At 41.8% G+C, this 13,525-nt stretch overlaps 1 protein-coding gene and 1 pseudogene across 1 annotated transcript in view; one reads left to right on the forward strand and one right to left on the reverse strand.

Annotated features, from left to right (window-relative positions):
• Window positions 1-3,083: 3,083 nt before the first annotated feature.
• Window positions 3,084-3,828, reverse strand: LOC134389272 (large ribosomal subunit protein uL30-like; annotated as a pseudogene).
• Window positions 3,829-6,194: 2,366 nt separating this feature from the next.
• AOPEP (aminopeptidase O (putative)) overlaps window positions 6,195-13,525 on the forward strand; it is a 293,840-nt gene continuing 286,509 nt past the window's right edge. Inside the window, exon 1 of the mRNA XM_063110678.1 lies at window positions 6,195-6,211. The gene's annotated coding sequence lies outside the window, so the exon portion shown is untranslated. The remainder of the gene's footprint in view (window positions 6,212-13,525) is intronic.

A 13,525-nucleotide genomic window follows, 5' to 3' on the forward strand; every position in this document is an offset into this window, starting at 1 on the left:
CAGGCTGGCCAGCAGAGAGCTCGTGTCTAAAAACAGACTGTGTTTACTTTGCTGGCAGCTGCTCAGTTTTTTTTGGACTTTGCCAGTAGCAGTCAAGTTTCTAAGTTTCTCTTTGTACTGCCTAGCTCCTAGACGTGTGTGTGCTGAATAAAGCCTATTACTTTCTTTAACCAAGACTCCAAGGACCTTTTTGCCAGTTACCTAGCTCATAGACCTGCATGTGAAGGGTTTATGAATGGGCTCAAGGGGTCTGTGAGCTCCAGACCCTAGCCCTACAGTGTAATTTATATGTTGAAACCTAATCGCCAAGGTGATGGCATGAGGAGCTGGGGCCTTTGGGAGGTGATTAGGTCATGAGGGTGGAATCCTCATGAATGGGATTCGTGCCCTTATGAAAGATGCCCAGAGACCCACCTTGCACCAGAGGACATGGTGCCACTGTGTGAGGCTAGAAGGTGCCATCTATGAACCAAGAAGCCACCCTCACCAGACACCAAATCCGCCAGTCCTTGATCTTGGACTTAGCTTCCAGAACTGAGAGATAAATTTCAGTTTATAAGCCACCCAGTTCATGGTATTTTGTGACAGCAGCTGGAGCGCATTAAGACACTCACCAAAATTATGATGCTCTTTTCTCTGCCTTGCTGACCTCCTCCTCCCTGTAAGAAGGGCTTGAGAGCCCAGGAAGAAGCTGGCACTTTCTGCGTTGATTCATGGCGTAAGAGCTCTAATCTGAAAGCTTCATCTCCCCCTTCCTCCTCCTCCATCATATTCACACCCGATCCTAGCCCCACCATAACCAGTTCCTTCCAGCAACAACCCCTCCTGCTTCCCGGTCATGAGCTCCGAGTGAGGGCTTTGTAGGGCCGACTTACTAAGTCCTCAGGATCTCCTGAGTCTTGGACACCATTTCTTCCCTCTTTAATAAATTTCAAACACAGACCCCAAAATGCATATTTAGAGCACATTTTTCATTCATAGAAAACATCTGAAGTATAAAAGCACAGAGAGCCAATGAGAACAGCTCGACAGGTCCCCATGATATACGAGAGGGGTGAGGAGGGTACACAGGAGCTCACCAATGTTTACTACAAAACAGCAGCAGGTGCTCCAGCACCAGGAGGGAATCCACACAGGCACCTCATTCCTGAACCTACCCGAGTCCTGGGGTGGGTCCAAAGCAGGCAGGAGGTGGCACTGGAGGCAGGCTCCTGGGCGACACCACTGTGTGTGGCTCCATCTGGGGTTGATCTAGGGTAAACAAAACAAAAAAAAAAGGGGGAAATAACCCTGCCAGAAAATAATGAAGCCAAGATGAGTGAGACCAGAGCTCAGTAATGAAAAGAAACAAGTGTGTGTCCACTGGTGGGAGATGCGGGGCCATGTTCCTGAAGGGTTCCTGATGCAGGCTCTCCAGATGTCAGACTCATGCCTTCCTCGGGAATAGAGATGCCCTCCGCTTTCTTTGACCCCTTTCATCCACCCCAGCCCCCATTTGCTTCCCACTCCCCCGAGTCTAGGGGATAAGAGGTAGCCAGATGCCATCTTAGAGAAAGAGATGAAATCTGAAAGATCCAAAATTGTCTTCTAAAGATGTCCCTGAGACCGTTTACCTGGAAGAGACTGAGATACTATTAATCAACAAACCTACAGTGGCCCTATCCCAGCTGTGGACTGCAACTGGGACATGCACGTCAAAGGAGCTCGGGTACTGGGAATGCCCCAAAGGGTGGGAGGTGGTCTAGACCAGAAGGTCAGAGAAGGATTCCCTAAGAAAGCAGTACTTGATATCTAAAGGATCGGAATTACCTAGCTTTCCAGGCAGAGATAACAGAAGGATGAAGGCCCTGTGGCAGAAGGCAGTAAGACTGGAGTAAGGGACTAGAGAAAGGTCTCATGGTCAGAGCTGAGAAAGTGAGGAAGCATCTCAGGGGAGACAAACCTGGAGAGGTGGGCAGGTGGGTAGGGGCCAGACAGTGCAGGGTCTTGGAAGCCTGGCTGAAGAGCTTTGCTTCGTCTCCATAGCAATGGGAGGTCACTGAAAAGCTTCAGGAGCTCACATTTGCTGCAGTGTAGATGACGGACTCAGTGGGGTGGAGGGGTGTCCACAGTCAATGACAGTGGACCCGTCAGGAAGCTGCTATGGCTTAACTGTTTTATCTGGCAGGGTGAGTTTAAAAAAATATATACATAAATCCACTATTTTACTTAAAATTATTCTTAACAGTTTTGTCTTCCTGTTTTGCTATTAATTCATCATGTTTTACCAAATTTCATTCTTTTGAATAAAATTACATGAAATCTGTCTAGCTACTGATATGCATTGTCAACTTTCCTATATTCAGCTAAACAAATGAATTATACAAAGCCTCAAGTATCTGTGTAAGGCTCTGAACCTCGGCCTTTTTTTTTTATAAGCTGGCAGGTCTGGGGCTCCACACCCTTGATCTTGGTGTTATAGGAACAAGTTCAAATCCAGTAAGCTACAAGTGAGCTCCGCCCCCTTAACTGCCTTAATTATCAATTATCTCTGTCTTCAACAATCTTGCAATAACAAAAAGAGCCACTGAACCATAATTTACCTCATTCATACAAAACGAAAAATAATAAAAACTAAAGTGAGTTTGAGACCAGTTGCCCCACTGATCCTGAGTTATTCTATGGTTTTCTGTGGTACTTTACAGTCTTATAGAAGAACCTCATTTTGTACCTTCCAAAGTTTTCTGTGGAATCATTCACATTAAAAAACTAATGTCTACTGCTTACAGCTGACTGAAAGCCAAACATTCTTCAAGGATTTACTGTACTTCATATGGGCTCCAAAAGAGACAAACATTCTCTAAGATATTGTAGAAACTAATGCAGCCAGAGAAAATGCTTCTACTTTTCTTTCTTTTTTTTATTTGCGGCTGGCTGATACGGGGATCCAAATCCTTTCCTTTCTTTTTTTTTCCCCCCACATATATATATATATATATATATATATATATATATATATATATTTTTTTTTTTTTTTTTTTCCAATTTGAAAGCACTTTACTTAACTAAGCAGATTGCAAAAGCAATCATGGCAGACATGTTACTTAGCTCATCCTTCTAATAAGCCTATTGATCTGGTCTTCCCTGATGCCAGCACCTCCACCTTCCACAGAATGGGTGGTCTTTTTTTCATTCCACCTTGTGGAGAAGATAGTGTGAAGGGCCACAGGAAGATATTTGCTTCTTTGAAGCTCTTTCCAACAGTATAGATCTCATGAATCAGATTCTCCATGCAGATGATGCCATATTTACCAAGAGATTGAGCAATCCAAGTGTCATCTGTCTAGGCAATTCGCTTCTTATTGATTTTGCCTTAACCACGCTTGTAGATTAGTTCATTTCCTGACTTCAGGTTTGGGTACCCCCAGGCAATACATGGTTCCACAGTCCTCAGCATGTTAGCTGATGCCTTGTTGAGCTTAGCAAGGGTGCCGCTGAAGATCTGGCGAAGGCAAAGAAGCTGCACCACCCTTTGGATCTTTGGGCTCACACCATTGATCCTCTGGTCCTGATGACAAATGCCAATTTGCGTTCTGCAGGTACACAGAAGTTGCCAGCTTTTCTTGCCATCCTAGCCATACGAATCTCAGCTCTGTACATCTGCCTATGCTCCTTGTGACAGTGCTTAGCTTTTTCATAGACAAGCTTCCTCCTCACCTTTCAAAGCATCTTTGGGGCAAACTTCTTCCTCAGGCGCTTGACCTTCAGCTCTGTGAAATTCCTTCACTTTTTCTTAAAGGTTTCTGGCACAGCAGGAACCTGCTTTTTCTTCACTTCGACACCCTCCATGGTTCCAGCCAGAGAAGAGGAACTGAATCCTTTCCTTTCAAAGTGCTACATTAGTGGACAGTGGCTGCTGCAGTGCTGAGAACGGAACTAAGGTATTAGAGGTCATGCTGAGAGAAGCTCAAGTTCTGGTTCACACAAACAGGAGAGACTGCACTGAGTTGAGGCCCAGAAAGGCCATGCCTTAGGAATAAGGATCGCACTGATGAAAGGCCATGCTGCTCTGGGATGAATCGCAAGAGAGAAATAAGCCTGTTTTAATCAAGTATAAAACCCAATATAACAAATCAGAATGATCTGCCAGTCATTTAACCACCTACCAGGAGAAAACTCAACATTCTTTAAAGGAGGACAACACGATTTACTTCTTGCATGGCCTCATACAAAATGTTCCGCATAAGACAAAAAATGACTAGATGTGTAGAAGAAAAGCAGTCACAGTGACCAGATGTTGGAATCTGGACACAAGGGGCTTTAAAACTCCTGTCATAAATATGTTCAAGGACATAGGAAAAAACCATACTGCGCAGAGATGCAAACTCAAAGCAGAACAGTGGAAACTTTGATAAAAAATGAACCACATGGAAATCCAACAAACAAAAAGGACACTATCTGAAATGAAAACTTCAGTGGATGGGCTTACCAGTAGATTCAAAACTGCAAAAGAAAAGGTCAGTGAATCTGAAGAGAGAACAACAGAAATGATTCAATATGAAGACCAGAGAGAAATAAGATATTATTTAAATAAAAAAGTTTGAGTCTCAGTGACTGGTAGGACAATATCAAGTGAAATTAGAGTCACAGAAGGAGAGGGAGAGAGAAAATGTGGGGAAAAATCAAGAAAAAATGGCTGAAAATTTCCCAATTTGGGTGAAAAACATCAACCTACAGATCCAAGGTCAGCAAACCCCAGGAGGATAAACACAAAGAAAACACCACCTGCATCACAGTTGACCAAGTGCTCACAATTACGTAATTTACCCACTGGCTAGACAACACTTTAGTCAGGCTTTTCTTGCCCACTCCGGCCCTGATCTTTGGCTTGGCCCGAAGCTTGGTCAAGCACTAAGGTGCAAAAACATCTTCCTGTAAGAATCATTCTGAGGATCAGCCAACCACAGAGAGAAGGATTTCCTGCTGAAATGCCCTGGTTTGGCACCTGCTTCACCCTGCTGCTTGCCTAAGCTTCCTGCAAGCCCCGCTTACCCCTCCCTGTAAAAGAAAAGCCTTGTTTTAATGTATTATCCACCTATTTTTAGGCCCAAAATTTAGGAGTCATTTTTGACATCTTTCTTTTCCTTATCACCCTTACCTATTCCATCTCCAACCCTGTCACATCCACCTCCTTAAATCTGTCCATTTCTCTCCATTGTTTCTTACCTGGTCATTGCAAAAGCAACTCCTCTGTGCATCCTTTCTTCCCTCCCGACAGTTCATTGTATACACAGCAGCCTGTAGGGTGATCTCATAAAACCAGATCCTGTCACCCAAGCGTTCAAAACTCTTCACTGGCTTCCCATTACACTTGGAATAAAAAATCCATGCTCCTTACAATGGCCCAGAAAGCGTCTGCGTGATCATGACTCTCCTTGCCGTATTGATCTCCTCTGTTCTCCACACAGCCTGTTTTCTCACTTTCAGGGACACCACATTCTGCCCCTTCCCATGGCTTGCACACATGGAGATCTTTCTCTCCGCTGCTTTCCGCCCAGATCCTCACAGAGCTGGCTTCTTCTCTTCTTAGGTCAATGAGCCCCTTCAGGGTCACTTCCTTGACCTCTCAAACTAAAGGGGCACCCACCTGCCTCTAGTTTCTCAGCAACTTACTCTTTTCCCTCCGCACACCTATTTCTAGGAATACATGTGTATTGGATGTTACTCAGTGTTTGCTTTCCCAAGTAGAAAGGACTCTCCCTGAGGGGAGGCACAGAGTTTGGCTTGTTCACCACTGTATCTCTAGATTCTGTAACAGAGCTTGCCTGGCAAACAACAGGACCTTAATAAACTATGGAGGAACGAATGAGTCTGTAACCAGCAGTCATGTGCAGCAGAGGCGGGGTAGCCTAGGGAATAACGCCATTTATATGTCAACAACATTTTTGTCTTAAATGCCCAAGACATTCTGCGATTAGGAATAGCTGACTAGCAGGGCAACCAAGCCAAGCCCTCGGCGCCGACCCGGCCAGCGGCAGCCCCGCGGCGTCGGCGCGTCTCCCGGCGGCCCAGCCCGCTCTCCGTGAGGGGCCGGGCCTGCGTGCGCGAAGGCGGGCCAGGCGGGCCAGGCGGGCCAGGCGCGCGTGGATGACGTCACGCGGCGCGTGCCCGCGTAGGCTGTAGTGACCCGGATCTGCGGAAGTGGAGGCCGGTGGGCAGGCGGCTGAGACAGGTAACCTGTGCGCTCCCTGCTGGGTCCCTGCCTTCCTCGCTTGTGGCGCCGGGATGGAGGCGGGGACAGCAGCAGCCCGTTTGATGGCGACGGGAAGCCCGACCCTAAAATCATCTTTGCTTGATCAGTGGGGACCCCGTTCCCTTCTCTGTTCTCCCAGACTCCTGGGGCTGAAACCCGTCCTGGGACTGGGCGGAGCGGCCTCGTCTCACCGCCTGAGCTCTCGAGGTGGCGGTGGGCTCTGACTCTCCTCTGCCCCGCGGCGTAGGCTCCTCCTCAGCCTCTGGTTGCCGCCTCCTTCCTTTCCTACCTTTAGGCCTTGCTCACCCGCCGCAGCCCCACACGGCTCACCTCCAGTCTGAAGAGACAGAACAGTTTCCTATTCTGTTCATTGCCACTTGCAGTGGAACTCATCCACCTCCCTGCCCCTCCCCCCAGAGGATCCTCGCTGACAGCACCAAGTTTTGAGTTTTGGTTTCTCTAAGGAGCATTTGTTCTCCATCGGTGTGGAGTTTTGCTCATTAACGCATGTATTTAGGGTATTGGGAGTCAATAACTGTTGACTTCAAAGCCTGTACTATTCTTGTTTTTAAAACAACTCTACTGTTAATGATCGAATTCCAGGCTTTTTACAAGAGTCACACATAATTCTATGAGTTTGTTCACTCCTCGATCCAAATGATTTGACACTTTCTAATATTATTAGTACCATATTAAGTTCTTTTATTCCTGGAACTAGAACACCTGGAAGGCTTAATTTGTGGTTTTCCTACAACATGCACACACACACACACACACACACACACACACACCCCATCCTTATCTTAAGAATGAGATAAATGGCAAATAAGATTGCTTAGTAAAACCCTTCTGTTAGGCCATGAGTAATTTTGCAGTTTAGAGTTTTACCTCTTTAGAAATGAAAACCAGGTGGCATTCAGCTCCTGGCTGAAGCTCCCCCAAATCTGTCACCGAACCCAAGTCCAGCTACCTGCCACCAAACAAAAACAATGCAAAAGTCACATGTTGGTGAAAATGGATGTCAGCTTTTATTCAGGAATACTGGTGACCTGAAGAGAGATGCTAGGCTAACCCATCTCTCTGGTAAATGTAAAGGAGAATGGCCAGACTAAATTATCTCAAAGACTCCAATTTACTGAGGGTTTTTAAAGAGGAGGTTGAGGGAATGGAATGTGGGAAGTGAAAAGCAGGAGAGAGGGTAATGTGAACTGTGGGGACTCTGCAAGGAGCCGGGAGCAAAGTCTCACCAAGACTCCATCTGGTTTCTGTTCTCATCCTTGATGTTACCTTAGGGCCCTGTTGGAGGGTAGAATCAGGGTCTGGATAGTAACTGTCTCATTGGAAGTCTGCAGCTCCAGGCTGACTGGAAAACAGTTTTGCATTTATGTAAATAATGTCATCTTGCCCGTAACCAAGGTTCAAACTATTGAAAAACTGTGTCCTTGGGCCAACCCCGTGGCTCACTCGGAAGAGTGGGCGCTGGGACCGCAGTGGCCTCCCACCCCGGGTTCGGATCCTATGTAGGGATGGCTGGTGCGCTAACTGGCTGAGCATGGTGTGGGCAACACCAAGCCAAGGGTTGCGATCCCCTTACCGGTCAGAAAAAAGGACAAAAAACAAAACAAAATAAAACAAAACAAAAAAACCTGTCCTTTTAAAATATTTTAGAGCCCATACAGTTTTAGGTCCCAATATGGCTTCAGTTTAGCTCATTCCAACAGACGGAAATTTTTTAAATGTACTGAACAGTTCCTTGCCTTCTTAAACACTAAGTATACTGAACAGATTTTAACCTTCCCTTATGCAGCTGTGAACATCATTTATTGTTCTGTGTTATAATATGGTGATCCCCTCAGAGCTATTATTATATTTGACCCCCAAACTGCTTTGCATTTTGAGTTTCCATGTACTTTTTGTGTCCATTCTTTAGTGTCACCAAGAGATAGTAAAGCACAGTGATTAAAACCAGGGACCACAAAACCAGACTTCTAGGGTTTAAATCCCAGCTCTGTCACTAGCAGCACATTGAGCCCAGACAAGGTACTTGACCTCTCTACACCTCAGTTTTGTCATTTGTAAAATGGGGATAATAAGAATACTTAGAGGACTGTTGTGAGGATAAAATGAGTTAATACGTGTAAAGAGCTTAGAACAATGCCAGCCATATAAGTGTTTGCTAATGTTATTATTCCTCTGGTTTCGGCTTTAGGTCTTTGAAAATTTCATTCTGGATCTTTGAAAATTGTTGTTCCTTGAATGATATTTAATATATGGTAATTACCAGTTTACTAGACAATTAAATTATCCTAACTGGAATTCTTCATCCTAAGCCGTTCTGGGAAAATGCTCATTTATTAAATTCACTTTCCTTGTGTCTTTGTAATACAATAGGCATTTTGCTTGGGATGTTTGGAGTGGAGACTTCAAATATTTCACTTTATTGTGTGTTTCAAAATAATGGACTTTTAATTTCTGTTTTGAATTTGGTGGCAATTTCCATGGTTTATATTATGGTCTATTAATACATGGAAACCTTCTTTACTTTTGAATGCCAGTTGGTTTACATATCCATGTGACATTGGCCACACATAAAACATATCTGCTCAGTATATTTCTCTATTCCTCTCTTCTTTCAAAGAGCTCAAAAATAGACTGTATCAACAAAGTGAAATAATCTTCCTTATGAAATTTTCAAGGTGTACCTGTTTTCAGGCATGGATTTTAAACCAAAGCCAGCTAGGATTGATATTCGCTCCTTTGGTGTCCATAGTTAGGAACCTGAGAATAACTAGTGTACCCTTTATTTTAATACCATTGAAAATATATGCTATACTTTTTAAGTGATTCTTTATATTGTGGTAAAATATACATAACAAAATTTGCTATTTTAACCATTTTCACAATGTTGTATAATCATCACCATTATCCATTTTAGAACTTTTCATCATCCCAAACACAAACTGTACTGATTAAATAGTAACTCCCCATTTCCCTCTTTCCCCTTACCCCCCCATCCTATAGTCTCTATTCTACTTTTTGTCTCTATGAATTTGCTTGTTCTAGGTACCTCATGTTGGTGGAATCAAACAATATTTGTCCTTTTGTGACTGGCTTATTTCACTTAGCATATAATGTTTTCAAGGTTCATTCATGATGTAGCATGTGTCAGAATTCCCTTCCTTTTAAAGGCCGAATAATATTCCATTGAATGGATATACCATATGCTATACTTTTGATACATATTGAATTATGCTTTTTTATACTTCTCATTTCAATATGGTATTAACTCAGTTCTTGATGATTTGGTTTGATTGTGAACTGGAGGATTGGATGGAGATATCAATGGAAACAACATTGTTTTTGAACTATGAACAAAATGCCTGGTGTACATAGTTAAGCTGGAAGCCTGAGCATGCATTGTAGTGAAATTTCTCCTCTCACCTAATACTTAATATAAGTATAGTAAGGAAAATAACAATAATGATAGCATTACCTAACATTAGAATAGTGTTTACACTATGCCAGGCATTATTCTAAGCACTTTACCTATGAAGTAGGTACTATTATTGTTTCTATCTTACAGATGAGGAAACTGAGGCACAGAAAAATTAAATGAATTATTAAGTTTTGAGGCTGGTATGTGGTGAAATTGGGATTTGAACTCAGACAGTCTGGCTCCAGAGTTCATTTATCCCTAGTCAGTATCAGCTTTGCAGTGTAAATTGTTTTGCCTGCCACACTCTTCCTCTACCCTCTCTCCTTTTATACTCTCTTTAAAATTGACAATTCTGTGCTCAGTAGGCTGTGGAAGAGCAACTGAACCCAAACTATTCAAAGAGTACTGGTGCCTCTCGACTGGGCTGATAACATTTCAGTGGAATTCAGATTGCATTTTCACAGCTTAGTCCTTATTATCCTTCTCTGAGAGGCTTGTCTTTGAAGAGCAGATCCTGAAACTTTTTATGATCTCATATTACATATGTAATATGTAATATGATCTCATATTACATATGTAATATGATCTCATATTACATATGTAATATGATCTCATATTACATATGTAATATGATCTCATATTACATATTGGTATTTGACTTTCGATATTGTACAGTTCCCACACTACTGTTCTATGGGTACAAAGAGCTTTTTGTTCATAATGTTATTGACTGTTAAAATGGTTTATGGTATACTCATTTTGCTGCTAACTCATTCTGTGTTGCTTGATTCCTGAAGAAATTATTTTGAAATAGCATTTTTATATATGTAATCAATTTTATTATAATTTTTTTCTTGGCTTTTTTTGGCTTCCATTTTATTTCTTTGATACTTGCAATTGAAAGTTGAGTTTTAGAAACTAATGGAAGTCAGGATATGCTTGATATGTTTTGGCATCAAAGGAGACACGTCAGCCTTTCTTTTGACACCAATAATATCGTGTATGTGTAGCAAGTATAATATAAATTTGGAGGTATGAACTGTCAGTAATATCTGGCAGGAATAGAATTATAGAATAATCATTAAGGGTTCAAAGCGTCCTTGGGTATATTTCTTTTACTCTTTACTGCACAGTTGGGAATCTGATGCCTGGGGTGATTAAATGATTTGCCTATATTCATATAGTATAAGAATCCATTAAAAAAAAAATCCAGTGTTCTGTGTTCTTTTGAACAATACCTCATTGTCTTTGTGTAGCATCCTTACTTATAAGGGGGGCATCTAAGTTTTTCACTCATATGTACTTAATTATTATTCTTCCAATAATATGTTCTGGATGAGAGATAATGACCTGTATTAGAGAAGTTGCAGAGAGAATGTACTGATATGACAGATCCCAGAGATCTTACATTAAATTGATTGGACTTGGAAATTGATTATTTGTGGGTGAAGTGAGAAATCTGGGATGATCTCAGAATTCTTGCTGGGGCAGCTGATTAGATGGTGGTGCTGTTCACGAGGAAAACTTGGTTAGAGCAGAGCTGGGGATATGGATTTGAAGTGACTGTAGCATGGATTGCACAGTTAAGTGAGAAAGATTGAAGCTAGAGCTGTGAGACAAACCAATATCTAAGAAGTGGGGGAAGGAAGGGCCTAAGAGGTAGGAAGATGTAAGAGGAGAGAATGGTATCACAAATGCTAAAAGAGGAGATTGTTAAGGAGGATATGGTAATTTGTGTCAATGCTCCAAAGTGAAGGGCTGAAAGAACCTACTGAACTTGATAACTAGGAAGTTATTTGCCTCCACTGTGGAGTTTTAGTGGCATAGCAGGGATGTGAACCACTAGTGAGTAGTGGACTGAAAGGGGAATGGAGTAATGGGGTCAGGGAGTTCTTTTGAGCAGTTTGGCTGTGAGGAGAGAGAGAAGTTAGCAGGAGATGTGGAATCAGTGGAGGGTTTTGTTCATTCTTGGGTTTTTTCCCCTAAGAAGAGATTAGAACATTCACTTATTTCTGAGTTGAAAGAGGATGGGAAGGAAGTTGAGGTAGAGCATTCAGGGGGCTGGATGATTGATGAAGCAAGGTCCTAGAGAAGACCAATAAGAGACAATATCCAGAGCAGAGACCACAATCAGGCTCTGTTGAGACAGGAGGGATATTTCTTCCATTCTCCTAGAGGTGATGGGGAGAAGGGTAGGGATAGTTGTAAATGAGTTTGTAGGATGAGGAAGGAATGTGTGAAAGTTGTAGTCTGATGGTAGCAAAAGTTCTTAAGTGAAGCAGGTGAATTTGCTGATATTGAGTGTGGATTTGGTAGTGTAGGGATTGAGGGAAATGGTAGAAGTTTAGAATATCACTGAGGGGAAAGGACAGGGGTTGAGGGGGTGACTAGAGAGAGGCAGGAAGGGCTGCTTGCCTGGTAATGTTGAGGGTCCCACTGAAGTTGGAATCTATGAATACGTAGAGTGAGCCATTCTTGTGATTGTGTTATTTATTTATTTAGCTTTGATGGTTTTTCTCTGGCTTTTTAAGGATTTATTTATTTATTTATTTATTGCATCTGGCTGGTTATGGGGATCCAAATCCTTGACCTTGGTGTTATAACACCACACTCTAACCAACTGAGCTAACAGGCCACCCCTTCTGTTATATATCTTATAAACAGATTAGTATCAAAGATCATTATAAATTTCCTTGAGAAAGAAGAAAAACAGCAGCCAAGGACTTTTATTTTATAACAGCATAGTGACCATTATTCAGTCTGACCTCCATTAACTTGTTAAATAATTCTATTCGAAAATTATGCTTTTTTATTTCTTGACTCAAAATGCAATTAATCTACATGCTGTTTGAGAATAAACCTCTATTTCTCATTGAGGTTATATAACAAATGGCAAAATCCCTTACTCTGGACAGAATGAGAAAGAAACATTTTTTTTTAAAAAGTAAAATTGTTTTAAAAAACAGTAAAAAGGGTAAAATAACTGCCTAAATATACACAATTTCCCCTCATTTTTGAAGGATAGCCTTGCTGGGTATAGTATTCTTAGTTGGAAGTTTTTTTCTTTCAGTACTTTGAATATATCGTCTCATTCTCATCTGGCCTGTAAGTTTTCTGCTGAGAAATCTGCTGTTAGTCTGATGGGAGTTCCCCTACAGATGACTTGACACTTTTCTCTTGCTTTTTTTAAAGATTCTCTCTTTGTCTTTAACTTTTAACAGTTTGACTGTAATGTGTCTCAGAGAAGACCTTTGTGGATTGAATTTGATTAGGGATCTTTTATCCTCTTAGATCTGAAAGTCCATATCTCTCCCAATACCTGGGAAGTTTTCTGCCATTATTTTGTTGAACAGGTTTTCAGTGCCTTTTCCTTTCTCCTCCCCTTCTGGAATACCCATATTTGGGCATTTGTATATTTAAGATTGTCTGACAGCTCTTGTAGGTTTTATTCATTTTTTAAAATTCTTTTTTCTTTTTCTTTTGTCTGCATGAGTTATTTTTAAAAACCTGTTTTCAAGGTCAGAAATTCTTTATTCTGCTTGCTCGAGCCTGTTGCTTAAACTCTAAGTTGTATTTTTTATTTCGTTGAATGAATCTTTCAGCTCTGTGAGTTCTGCAGTGTTCTTTTTAAAGGTATTTATCTCTTTGTAAAGTTCCTCTTCATATCCTGGATTTTTTTTTTCTTTCCATTTCATTGTGTCATCTATCTGAGTTTTCTTGCATCTCATTCAGTTTCCTTAAGATTGTTGCTCTGAATTCCTTTTCAGTCATTTCATAGGTTTCCTGTTGTTTGGGTTCTGGTACTGGAGAATTATTGTATTTGTTTGGGGGTGTCATTTTCTTGGTTTTTTTTTTTT

The sequence above is a fragment of the Cynocephalus volans genome, chromosome 10, assembly GCF_027409185.1.
Source record: "Cynocephalus volans isolate mCynVol1 chromosome 10, mCynVol1.pri, whole genome shotgun sequence".
NCBI classification, from domain to species: Eukaryota; Metazoa; Chordata; class Mammalia; order Dermoptera; family Cynocephalidae; genus Cynocephalus; species Cynocephalus volans.